Source organism: Paramisgurnus dabryanus, chromosome 16 (assembly GCF_030506205.2).
Source record: "Paramisgurnus dabryanus chromosome 16, PD_genome_1.1, whole genome shotgun sequence".
Taxonomy (NCBI): Eukaryota; Metazoa; Chordata; class Actinopteri; order Cypriniformes; family Cobitidae; genus Paramisgurnus; species Paramisgurnus dabryanus.
The window spans coordinates 7,922,998-7,935,854 of record NC_133352.1 but is presented as its reverse complement, the minus strand read 5'-3'; the positions used below and the strand labels follow the sequence as shown (position 1 = coordinate 7,935,854).

Genomic DNA, 12,857 nt, shown 5'->3' with positions numbered 1-12,857 from the left:
GAACAGAATTTTTTAAGAACAGCCAAAAAACTCATAGTGCTTGTGAAAAAAGTATGTAAACTTTTAAGCCAACAAGACCTCGAAAAAGCAAATTGGAGTCAGGTTTTATCACACCTGGAGTCTCTTTAAGATAATGCATTTGGAGGTGTGGACTACAGCTACTTTGAAGTTTACTTTTGGAGTTCAAGAATTGTTGCTTTACATGAAGCTGGAAAGGGTTAAAAGTTATGTCAAAGACTTTAGAAATTCACCAGTCTACAGACATACAATCTACAAATGGAGATGCTTTTGGGACTGTTGCTACTCTACCAAGAGATGGACGCCCAGTCAAAATGACACCAAGAGCACCACGAAGAATGAGGTAAAGAAACAACCCAGAATGACATGCAAAGATTTGAAGGCATTATTGGAACTCTCTGTATGATTGTCTACAACACGTAAAACACTGAACAAGCAGTGTATCCATGGAAGGACACCAAAGAAAGTCACTACTTACAGTACTAAAAGGAACATTGCTATTCCCCTGAAATTTGCAAAAGAACAAATTGACATTCCAACAGTGGTATTTGGCAAAATGTTTTGTGGACTAATGAAACAAAGATTGAACTATTTGGAAAAAACACACAGCACTACATCTGGCATAGAAAGGGCACGCGATATCATTGTGAAAACATCATCCCAACTGTAAAGTATGGTGGAGAAAACATGTTGATTTGGGCCTTTTTTGCTGCATCAGGGCCTGGCCAGCTTGCAATCATTGAGGGGAAGATAAATTCCCAAGTTTATCAGACAATTCTTCAGGATAATTCTGTAGGAGGATTGTCTGGGTGATGCAACAGGACAAAGATCCAAAACACCAGAGCAAGTCCACAAGAGAATGGCTTCAGAAAAACAAAATCCGCCTTTTGGAGTGGCCAAGTCAAAGCCCAGACCTCAACCCAATAGAGATTTTATGGATTAACTTGAAGAAGGCCATACACATGATAAGTCCAAATATTGAAGCGTGAGCGCTCTTTTGCTGTTAACTGTCATATTAGCAGAAACTTTAAAAAGAGAGCGTTTACTCCGACCTTGTTTGAGGGTGAAAGGTGCACAAAGACGCAGGAGAGAGTGAGAGAGTGGAGTCCGGTTCTTCAAAGCAACTGTAAACTTCCCTCACCACAACGTAAGGCCTGCCTCTCCCCTCATTCGATTGGACAATGGAAAGATGGGAATGACGTCGGGCGCTTTTCCGCCCTCAGCGCTCCTTCAAAAGCTCGTGCTGTGACTGGCGGCAAAAACCACAAGGCGTTCGGCACCCATAAACAGTGTGCAAACACTCCCTGCCTAAATAATATTATTCAAAAAAGGCGCCTGCAACTGCCATAAACACGTTTGATGTGGTTGGCCTCTAAGTGTGTTCAATATAGACATGAAAGATCAGAAGTTGTGTTATTTTTTAGACACATTATGTTAGATGGAGATCAGATCACATTTTATGAAAAATGTATTTAAAAAAAAGTATGAAATTCCAAAAGATTTACATTCCTTTTCTAGCCACCGTATATAGTATGAGGAGGTATGTACTTTGATAAGTTTATTGCAAATAAAATTTGAAAACAATTATATTTAAAGGGGCCATATCATGAAAACCTGGTAAACAATTCTCTGCAAGCATGTGAAAAAATAGGAAATTGAAATTTGGCTCCCCTTGTGATATCAGAAGAGGATCTTATTATAATAATAACACTCCTAAATCTGCACTATCCAAACATGGCACTGCCATTTAGTGCAGAGAGTGAGAAAAAATAATTGACAGCACAACTGAGTTTCAATCTCAACAAACCACCATCATTGTGATCTGTGTTTGCATTTTAAAGGACACGTTTAAAGGACGCAGTTTTGCCCGGACCTGCAAAGTGGCAATTTTAACATGCTATAACAAATTATCTATATGATATTTTGAGCTAGAGCTTCATATATGTACTCTGGAGACACCAAAGATTTATTTTACATCTTAAAAAACTCTTGTGAAATGGCGCCTTTAAAAGTAAATTAAAGTAAGATAATTACAAACACAGTTTTTCAATATTTTACTATGTTCTTCCCTCAACTTAGCCGAATAAATACATATCTCTCTTTTCTCAATGTGTACACTTAAACTTAACTTGATATTTCGCAGAGTCTGCTCAATCTACTACGTTAGTACAGGCATGTTGGTTATATTGACCGTAGTTTAAGCAAGAGGGGGAGTAGTCAGGAGTGATGATGTTACTGTGCCCAAGGTCGAAGTGCTACAAACTAAGTGCAATATAGTTATATTTTTTACCATACTTCCTCGTGTAACTACTCATGTAACAGTCTTTGAATAGGGAAAACATTAGGGGTGTTCAAAAAAATCGATTCACATTTGATTAATAGAATTTCAAAAATCGATTCATAAATTTTTTTGTAATGCTGTGTTACTAATGTCCTGAAATAAGTTTATCTCAGTATTCCCATAGATGACGCTGCGTCGTATTCACTACGGTTCTTGCAGGGGTTCTTGCAGGTTTCAGCAAGTTAAATTTAAGACCTTTTTAAGACCTTTTAAGACCATTATGAGTCAAATTTAAGACCAACACGACACATTACTAGAAGCATTCAAATGATCTCAGAAATTCTTAAAACGTTCTATTTTTATTGATTCAGTTATAGAAAAATATAAAATGAACGCAGTTTTAAAATAGATCATCAAAATACATGGAAATACATTATGCTTAACTCTATTAGACCGCGAGTGTTGGCGCCGACAAATTTTACCCATAGCCCTTTAGAAAGAGACTTCTGACAATGGAAGCCCAAAAATGGCTCATAGTGAGCCATTGAAATACATTGAGTTAGAGGCAAAGAGCTGTGATTTTTCTTAATTAATAGTCAAGAAATGCATTGATTTACAATATTTATACATCACACTAATATGTGTAAGTAGTATTTTTATAAAATTCTATCAACAATGTTTTTTGACTAATAAAATTCACTAATATTAGATCACTTGGTATGGTCAGCTGCTGGTTTGTGCCTAGTTTTACACTGCCTAATACAACTTTAAAGCTTTAAAATGCATCACACTCTGTAGTACGTAAGCTTATAGGGGAGGTTTCCCAGACAGGGATAAGACTAGTTTTAAGAGCTTTCCAAACTTGAAAACAATTTGCACTGACATATCTTAAAATACATCAAAATGCACACAAGTAATGGTTTTAGTAAGGCATGTTCATTAAAACTAGTTATATGTCATAATTAAACTAAGGCCTAGTCCTGGTTTAAGCTAATCCCTGCCCAGGAAACCACCCCATAATGTTTAATGTACAACTGACTGTGTGCTGTGTATATATCTTGTGCCTGTTTATAAATATACAAAGAACAAAATATCACTTTCAATTATTATTAATCCCTAAAAGCATTAATATATGCATTTTATTAATACAATTTATTAATAAATTAATGTATTGCATTTAATTGAATACAGAATTACAGAGCCAAAAAAACACTCCACCCATACGTTTTATGCATAAATATGCACTGTATACCGCCATCAGGTTTAATAGCCTCTCTAATTACACAATAAGGGATGAATCTGCATTAAGAAAATGAAATTTACCATTAAAAGGCTGTTTGATATGTGTTGCTAAGGTTATCCACTAAGACCGTTTCTCAATCCGAAGGCTGTAGCCTCCGAAGGGTCGCATTTCTTATTTCAGAAATGGTCTTATTTCAGAATATTAACTTTGAAATTAACTTTAAAATATTGATTATTATTCTTAGTTAATCGTTAATTGTTGTAATATGCTTATGACTTGCGAATGTAATGCTCAGTTAACTTAAATAAACCAGGCGATGCCGTATGCAGCAGCCTGCCTATGCGAAAGGACTCTGATTCTACCGCTGTTCATTTAACCGTAACTCCTGAAGCATTTGCGCAATCAAAAAGTATGAATTGTTCCTAAAAGACGACAATTGCACTTTTTTGAAATATATGGTTTAATACGGTACTTTCTTGCTTTCCGTCTGCCAATCGCTGCTGTTTGTGGAGAGCTGAAGGGAAAAGCGTTAGGTTCAAGTGCATCGCAGCAGAGAGCAATATTAAAGGGATAGTTCGGCCAAAAACGATATTAAACCCATGATTTACTCACCCCCAAGCTGTCCGAGTTGCATATGTCCATCGTTTTTCAGACAAACACATTTTCGGATATTTTAGAAAATGTTTTAGATCTTTCAGTTGATTAAATGTAATGTTACGGGGTCCAGCAATAGTCCACGACCTTCAAGTCCAAAAAAAGTGCGTCCATCCTTCACAAATTAAATCCAAACGGCTCCAGGATGATAAACAAAGGTCTTCTGTGGGTAATCCGTGCGGTGTTGTTGTAGAAATATCCATATTTAAAATGTTATTAACGTTATAAACTACCTTCCGGTAGCGCCGCCATTTTGGAGTGATGCGCATTCAGGATGAGAGTTTACGCAGCGTACAGAGTTTCTCTGCTGCTGCTCTGTGCCCCGCCCTCCGAATTTGTCATACGTCACTAAGAAAAGTGCGTACACTACGCTAATACTCTCTCCTGAGTCTAAGATGGCGGCGCTACCGGAAGGTAGTTTATAACGTTAATAACATTTTAAATATGGATATTTCTACAACAACATCGCACGGATTACCCACAGAAGACCTTTGTTTATCATCCTGGAGCCGTTTGGATTTAATTTGTGAAGGATGGACGCACTTTTTTGGACTTGAAGGTCGTGGACTATTGCTGGACCCCGTAACATTACATTTAATCAACTGAAAGATATAAAATATTTTCTAAAATATCCGAAAATGTGTTTGTCTGAAAAACGATGGACATATGCAACTCGGACAGCTTGGGGGTGAGTAAATCATGGGTTTAATATCGTTTTTGGCCGAACTATCCCTTTAAAGTCTAAAATATAAAAGTGTGTAACACTATAAAGTTCACACGCTGTTGGTGGCTCGTGACTCGACGGCCCGACTGTTTAAGTTTATTTTCAATAAAGCAGCATTGATTTTTGTTCGCTTCTGTGTCCTCTATGTTTCAGAACCTGGCAAATGCTCAGGTAAGCCACGGGCTTATAAATTACCCCGTAAAAGATTTTTGCTTATAAATTTAAGGATTGTTTCTCGCCAAACCCACAGTAAACAGTCAGATCACAACACCTGAAACAGCTTATGCAGGGTACCCCCAGGATTGTCAAACCTAAATTCAATGCCTTTTTAAGACCTTTTTAATACCATTTCAAATGAAATTTAATACCTACATCGCGCCCATTCGAGTAGAATAAATCATTTTAAATAACGTAATATAGCTCAAATAATTACTATTTACAAGTGTTTGAACATTCATGACAACATGCCTCTGAAAGGCTGAGTCCAAGGCCCAAACGGCCTAACCCTTATCTTTACCCAACAATAAAAACCAACAATCAAATAGATTTAATAGATTTAAATGTACATTTATTGTAAATTTGAAAATCCCTAAATCAGGGATGGGCAACTGGAGGGCCAGGGGCCACATGTGGCCCTCCTCTTTATCTTGTGCAGCCCGCCACGTTGTAATATGACCATTATGTCGGATAAGGTAATTTATGTTAAAACAATAGCCTTGTTTGATCCATGAAATAAGCTGCAAACCAAACAATAACACCAATTTTAAGGTATTAATTTTTTGCTGTTTAATATAGTTAAGATAATAACAACATCTAATACCACTCATCAGTAATGCTCTGAACAAGAACAATACTGACAAACAAAATTAACCATATTATGGCAAATGAAACAAAAAACCCTCAAACACAACAACAAATTAAAATGTAATGCTATTTTGACCATAAAAAGACAAGAGATCTGTTCACTGCACCAAACAAAAAACTGGCAACAAGCTCATATATAGATATATTTCTGTCAATATTTTCTGTTAATCTTTATACAGGACCATACTAAAGTTTTCTAATGCTAACTTAGTGTGACAATGTATGTAGTATGTATTGCAAGTTGATATTATCTAATTAAACAGTAAACAACATATATAATAGCTTTCAAATTTGCGTTATTGTTGCAGCTTATTATTGCATGGATCACACAAGACTATTGTTTAACATATAAATGATCTTCTCCGACATAATGATCATATTAAAACGTGTCTTCTCTACCTAGATTTACTAGAGACGGATTGTGGAACAGAAGATTGTGTGTGTCACTGATTAAATCAAACAACCGATCACAGGTGCTTGGACACCCGTCATTGTCCTGCCCTCACAGTCCCAAAGTCAACTTGATCGAGCAAGTGCGTGTTGTGTTACTGCAAGCGCATAGAGAGAGAGTCGAACGAGCGCTCATCCCACCCTTTACTTTATCATCCCAGCCTTTTTTACTTAACTTTTTACTTTGCTCGCGTGACTGCATTTGTGCGCTTTGAACAGAGGTGCGCTCTCGGGAGGACGTTTTTCAGCGCGCGAATAGTGTTCTGCGCGCTCGCTAAGATGCTGTTCCAAACATGGATAGTGTTCTGCGCTCGTATCTATCACTCGCGCGTGGTTTTCGTGCACGTGAGTTTTGTATCTGAATTAACAGCATATAAATCTATTGATCATTTGAAAAATTAAGACCTCCGTGAAAAATTCAAGACTTTGAGGTGAAATTCAATACCTTTTAAGGCCTTAATATGGGAAAATGAAATTCAATGCTTTTTCAAGACTTTTAAGACTCCGCGGGTACCCTGTTATGGCACGATTTGCAAAGGGCGGAACGTTTCTTTTTAGAGACCCACCATCATACACTTTCTGCCTCCGCCATTAAGTTAGTTCTTCAGCGTTTTAAATTACTATTTTATTTTCTGCCGACAACGCTTTTCGGGAATGAAAAGAGGTAAGAAATTTAAGACTCGGGTAAATTAAATTTAAGACCTGGGATAAAAATCTGGGTGTTTTTAAGACTTTTTAAGGCCTTAAATTTAACATTCTGAATTTTAGACTTTTTAAGACCCCGCGGGAACCCTGTCTTTTCTATTATTATTAATAAACCATATCTTTTCCAAAATCTATTGCACTGAATGAGCAAAACTCAAGCTGACTCAAGATTTACAAAACCCAAAGCTGTAATGTAAAGTCCCCTGTCACTAACAGCAAGTAGACTTTTCAATCTGAAATAATGAGTGGATTTAGCTTTTTTAAATCGGCAAGAGAGAAATAGATAGAAAGAGCAGAAGCAGGAAAAGTGCCTATCTAATAGAAATAATAACCATTATAACACCAGTCACATTTATAATCTATAGACCTGCACTGTCTATCATTAATGTTCTATATTATTGTATTTAATAGAGTTTGATAAAAGGGGTCATCTAATTGCTTCATAACAGTTTTTATTTTTGCATAAAGACATCATACATACAACTACATTTAGCTTGTTGTGTTTCTTTTCTTTAAAATTGTATATCTACTTCAATCAGTCACATAGGAAAAAGTAAACTACATTTACATAATGTGAATCGTTTGTTAAAATCAAGAATCGTTTTTGAATCGAAAATCGGTTTTTTTTTAATCGAATCTTGAGCCCAAAAATCGGAATCGAATCGTGAAATTTTCTGAATCGTGCACCCCTAGAAAACATGGACGTGTTTGGTGGCTTTTAAATTCTTCCCTGTTTGGATCTTAATGAATGAAAGGTGCTAGGCTAAATGCTAACATATTCACGCCACAATTCACAACAAATAAAGGCAGGGTGCATGAAAGCCAATGTTTACATTTGAAATCATCTAAACAAACACACCCTTACACTAATAGAATCTGGACCTTTTTTGATAGACCCGCCCCACAAATACGCAACGCAGGAAACGATGTCAGTTAGTAGACATGCTGCTGATTGGCTACAAGTGTGTTTTGGTAGTCGGCCCGACTCCCTTTTCCAAAACTTTATTTTTCAGAAATTGTGCACCCCACCTTTAAGTGCACGCATTGAGAAAATAGAGGTATGTATCAATTCATCTAAGTTGAGGGAAGAACATGGTAAAATATTGAAAAAGGTTTTCCTTTAAGAAAAATAAAAGAACTATGACAGTTCAAATCAGCAACTGTAGTTATAACCTTTCTCAAATAGACATCCTTTTCTGCATTCTTGATGCTCTCTGTCCTCCTCTGTCCCTTGCCCCAGTGAACCATTTTGACAGTGCCTTCTCAGCTTCTTGCTGATTGACCTTGGACATCAGGGCGTTGTCCTTAAGAGCATCTGCAAAACCAAATAAATTTTTAAGATAAAAATATTAAAAATGACACATTTGTTCTTATTACAATGACAGTGTTTGGCATACAGTAGGTATTAAAGGATGGATACTCAAACCGAGCCCGCGGGACCCGATGGTACCCAACGGGCCGGGTTCGAATAGACATTTAGAAATTATGTTCGGGTAAGGCATTGAAGATTTGAAATTTAAAACAGCTTATAATAATATGTAGGTAGCCAATGGGCCTGTTTAAAGCGATAGTTCATCTTAAAATGAAACACGCGCATTCACACATCACCTTCTTATTCATCTAATGTTTAATAGCGGGTTGCGAAACAACTTCATAGGTGCATACTGCTACCTACTGTTTCAGGTGCACGTGAGGGCGTATAACACTATACGGGGCTCTCGTTTCTCTGGGGATAGTGTTGTATTAGAGGTTAAAAATGATATAAATACTGTTCGGTTTCTCGCACAAACCGATCGTTTCGTGTCTTAGGACATGGATATGTCGTGTAGCAGGGTTTTATTTGGATTTGTCTGTGCATGTTTTTTTTCTCTTTCGGATTTTGTTACCATCCACTTATACAACTGACAGACTGAAACTGTTGGAGTTAAAAATCTACATTTGTGTTCTACTGAAGAAATAAAGTCACCTACCTCTTGGATGGCTTGGGGGTGAGCTGATAAACATAAAAGTTTCATTTTAAGATGAACTGTCATCTCCCATTTTCATGTGTGCGGAAATATCTTTATGTTGTTAAGACAAAGCGATTTTTAACTGTGTTGGGCTCAGACATAAATATCGTAATGCCTGTCGGGTTACGGTCGGGTTTGGTTACTGCCCTGTCGAACGTGGCCGGGCTCGGACAGAAAAATGCGGCCCGATCCGCACTCTAGTAGGTATATGCTTATGTTAAACATTATTTTTTCCCCACACAGCCATACTAACAAATATTAGGTGTGTTCATCTTGAAGTGGCATTGTATACACTGATTGATGTATGAAATCAAAGTACTGTAAGAAAAATTAGAGAGCCGATCAAACTAGGCATGCACCGATACCACTATTTCCGCTTCCGATACCAGAATTCTGTAACAACACTGCTTATTCAATGTACAATAAACAGTTAATAATAATAATAATAATAACAATGTTACTAAATTCTGAACAAAAATGTAATTCAAAATAGTCTTGCATCGTGATGTGCATCGTACCGTGACCTTGTATCGGGATACGTATCGTATCAGGAAATTGTTGGCAATACACAGCCCTAATAAATACAATGCAATTTTTTATTTTCCACTTTTTATGGAGCAGCAAATCCCTAAAGAAGTGCTGCTTGGCACACTTGACTGCAACTACATTTCTAGTGAGGTAAGAAAGCAGGCCATGATGCATTCTATTGCAGTAGGGAAACTTTATATTCAAGAAACGTTAGCAAAATATTAAATTCTAAATACTTACATGGTATTGAATAACAGCTACTAAGGATCTGAAATAAAAATGACAAAATTATATGAGTTAACAGCTGGCAAATACTCTTAAAGTTCACTAACCAAGTCCATACTATACAGTATGTAGGCTACTATCTTTTTTTCATGTAAAGTTAAGCATAGAAGTGCAACAACAGTCTTGTTATAACGCTGCACCTAATTGCTTCTCTATATCCAAAATGACATTAAAACTTGTAATAGATATCAGTGATCAAACTGAGCAAACAAAATAGTGCTCTTTACAACAAAACATGCAGCCAAACGAAAACGTGATTTCCATAGGAGGGGACAGCCGTCAATATTATACTTGAGTTAAAATACAGTAATTCGGGTTATCTAATATTATCAAACTAATGTGTCACAAAAAGCACTCACATCTGAACAAACATTACTTTTTAGAGCGAATCAGACGCCAATCGTCGATGGATTTTTCTTCCTGCTGTAATCATGGCTGTGATTCAAGTGAACATTTTAACTTACTTTGTCAGCTCGCGTGCGTTTATCCGGGTCTGACGCACAGGTCGCGCGAGCATTTTCTTCTTCGAATACATTTACCGCTTTTGTTTCAGTAGATTGATAGTTCACTTGCATCCACTTCATCTAACACTCCTATTGGCGTGTTTTTAAGTTTCACGACGTTACGAGAGAGAAGTGCTGCAGATGTACAGATGATTCAGATCTTGCAGCGGAACAAATCATTCAAATTGATTCAAACCGTTCAAACAATACCTATTTTAGAATCGACCCGGTACAAAACAGTAATTCCTTTTGTGAAGAATCGACTCGTTCAAAAGAGTCATTCATTCACAAATCAAATGCTTCGGCAAATTATGAAAAAATAACAATAATCTGACGTTCGCATTTCGTACTGCATTAAAATAAAGTGCGTCGTGCAAAACTGAGTGCATGTCATTTTCATTAGAAATATCACCGAGTTACGAGTAAAAGTAAAAATACCCACTTTAACTGTTAAATATATCCTAAAGTGCTTCTTAAGTACATGTAACGTTAACAGAGTAAATGTAGTGTGTTAATACTCTGACAATTTAAAAACAAGATTGATTTTCGCAACCGCGACCGTACGCATTCACCTAACGTTAACGAGCTTCGCCACTGAATAACATCCAAGAAAATGTTAATGTTTGACTACTTGAATATACTTTTTATCAACAGTTTAATGTCATATAATGTAATAAAACAGACCTACTCACCACACTTCGAGCTTGCAGCACTCCAGTGAAGACAGCAAGTAATTAAAATGTACCAGCTCCAACTGGCTCAGCAGAGCAATGCGCATGTCCTTTTTTCTTGGCGCCGTTTTTTTTTTTAAATAAATACAACATATGTTGTATTCATTTAATACAACGTTTCTGAATAAATATACCCCAAAACACAATGTGCATATAGCTCTTACGAAAATTAAACATGGTTTTATTGTGGTAAAAGTGTAGTAACATGTTTATTTTTTTGTGTATTGGTTACTATCAGCAAAACCATGGTTTTACTACACTTACCATGGTTTTACTATGGTTTTTTGGTTTTAACTATAGTAAAACCATGGTTAATTTTCTACATGAAAGTATAATAGCCCATTGAAAAAAGAGACAATGGCCTACCTAACGAAAATTAAGCATGTTTTTTGTGGTACAGTAAAATCCCTGCTGAAAAAAACAGCATCAAACCAGCATGGACCAGCATGGGAATTATGCTGGTCTATGCTGGTTTGATGCTGGTTTAGCTGGTGGTCACCAGCATACCAGCACCAAAACACAACATAAGCATATGGTTTTACTACAGTAACCATGTTTTGTTGTTGCTGTTTAAACTGTAGTAAACCATGTATTTAATTTTCGTAAGAAACTGTAGCCCATAGATCCCAAATAAATAAAATCCAGAAGCCCTGTTCACATGACCTTAGCAAACTGAAGGTAGGAGCATCTGTTTGGAGAGCAGTGGCATCCTGCTTGCAATTCTGCCATTCACGTAGTGACGGCCGCGTGGTGACTTCTTTTTCGAGGGCGCACGATGCAAATCTCATCACAACGTATGTAGCCTAGTTCCTAGTGGCATGAGTTCAGTGTTAAGTTAGTGTCTTGCAAGTATTTTGTGAGCGCCTCTTTTATTACAAATCCTTTCGATGTGTGTCCAGCAGGCAAGGTGCATGATGCACATGGTTCACATGACGCAACAAACACATATTTTGACATGATGAGCAACACACATGACACCCCAAACACAAATTTTTGAATCCCTCACAAGAAAAGTCACCAGCCACCCCTGCACACCACACCATAGTTGGTCAATGCTCTTCTCATGGACTTGAACTCATGGACTCAGCATGATAGTAGTCTCAGCTTCAACTGTCACGCCCACAGAATGTTGGCTAAACATTGTAAACAACTTCAGTATTGAAGGTCTGGCCAGACTAGCACGATAGAGGCCTTTGGTGTATGGTGATAATTCCCTTAGAATCTATCAAAACATAAAATGAGTTCTACATATGTACAAATCCTCTCAGTATAGCAAATATTGGAGACAATGTAAATAAAAGATTTTTGTGCAGTTTTGACTGTTTAATTTATTAAAATTACACTCAGACATCCCTCCCTACAAAAACTGATTGGGAAGGAAGCTCACCAACAAGCCCCCACAAAAAACATACATTTAAAATAATTTAATCATCAATGTAATTTATATTTTATTTTGTGTTATGTTGTTTATTACTTTAATACGGTTGCTCTTTTAACAGCTTTAAAATATATGTACAATTATGAAGGACACCTTAAACTCCTTTGACCCTATATTTATAAAAAAAAGACACATATTTAAAAAAGATAAAAAGGAACAAATAAAGATAGGTTAAATGTTTTTGTTTTGTTCAAAAGCAGAGGGTTTACACAGAGATAAACTTTGATATACTTAAAAAATAAAGTAATTATTGTATTATTTTCCTGGGGTTTTTTTGGACACTCTGTCATTTACTGCACTGAAAAAAATGGACTTGGTGGGTCTTTGAATTTAAATAAAATAAACATGTATATGCAACACAAAATATTTATATTCCTTGTGTAAACATAATTTAATTGATTAGGATGAAAATGTTTTGTTTGAA

The 12,857-nt window shown here is 36.5% G+C and overlaps 1 long non-coding RNA gene across 2 annotated transcripts; it reads right to left on the bottom strand.

The window, feature by feature from the left end:
- Positions 1-6,478: 6,478 nt before the first annotated feature.
- LOC135749477 (uncharacterized) lies at positions 6,479-11,029 on the bottom strand. Of its 2 annotated transcripts, none has more exons than XR_010532394.2 (3): positions 10,957-11,029; positions 9,717-9,744; positions 6,479-8,254 (listed from the first exon to the last, which is right to left on the bottom strand). It is a non-coding gene; the product is annotated as an uncharacterized lncRNA (long non-coding RNA). The 2 variants fall into 2 exon arrangements; XR_010532395.2 differs by lacking the exon at positions 10,957-11,029 and adding an exon at positions 10,226-10,794.
- Between the last annotated feature and the right edge of the window lie 1,828 nt (positions 11,030-12,857).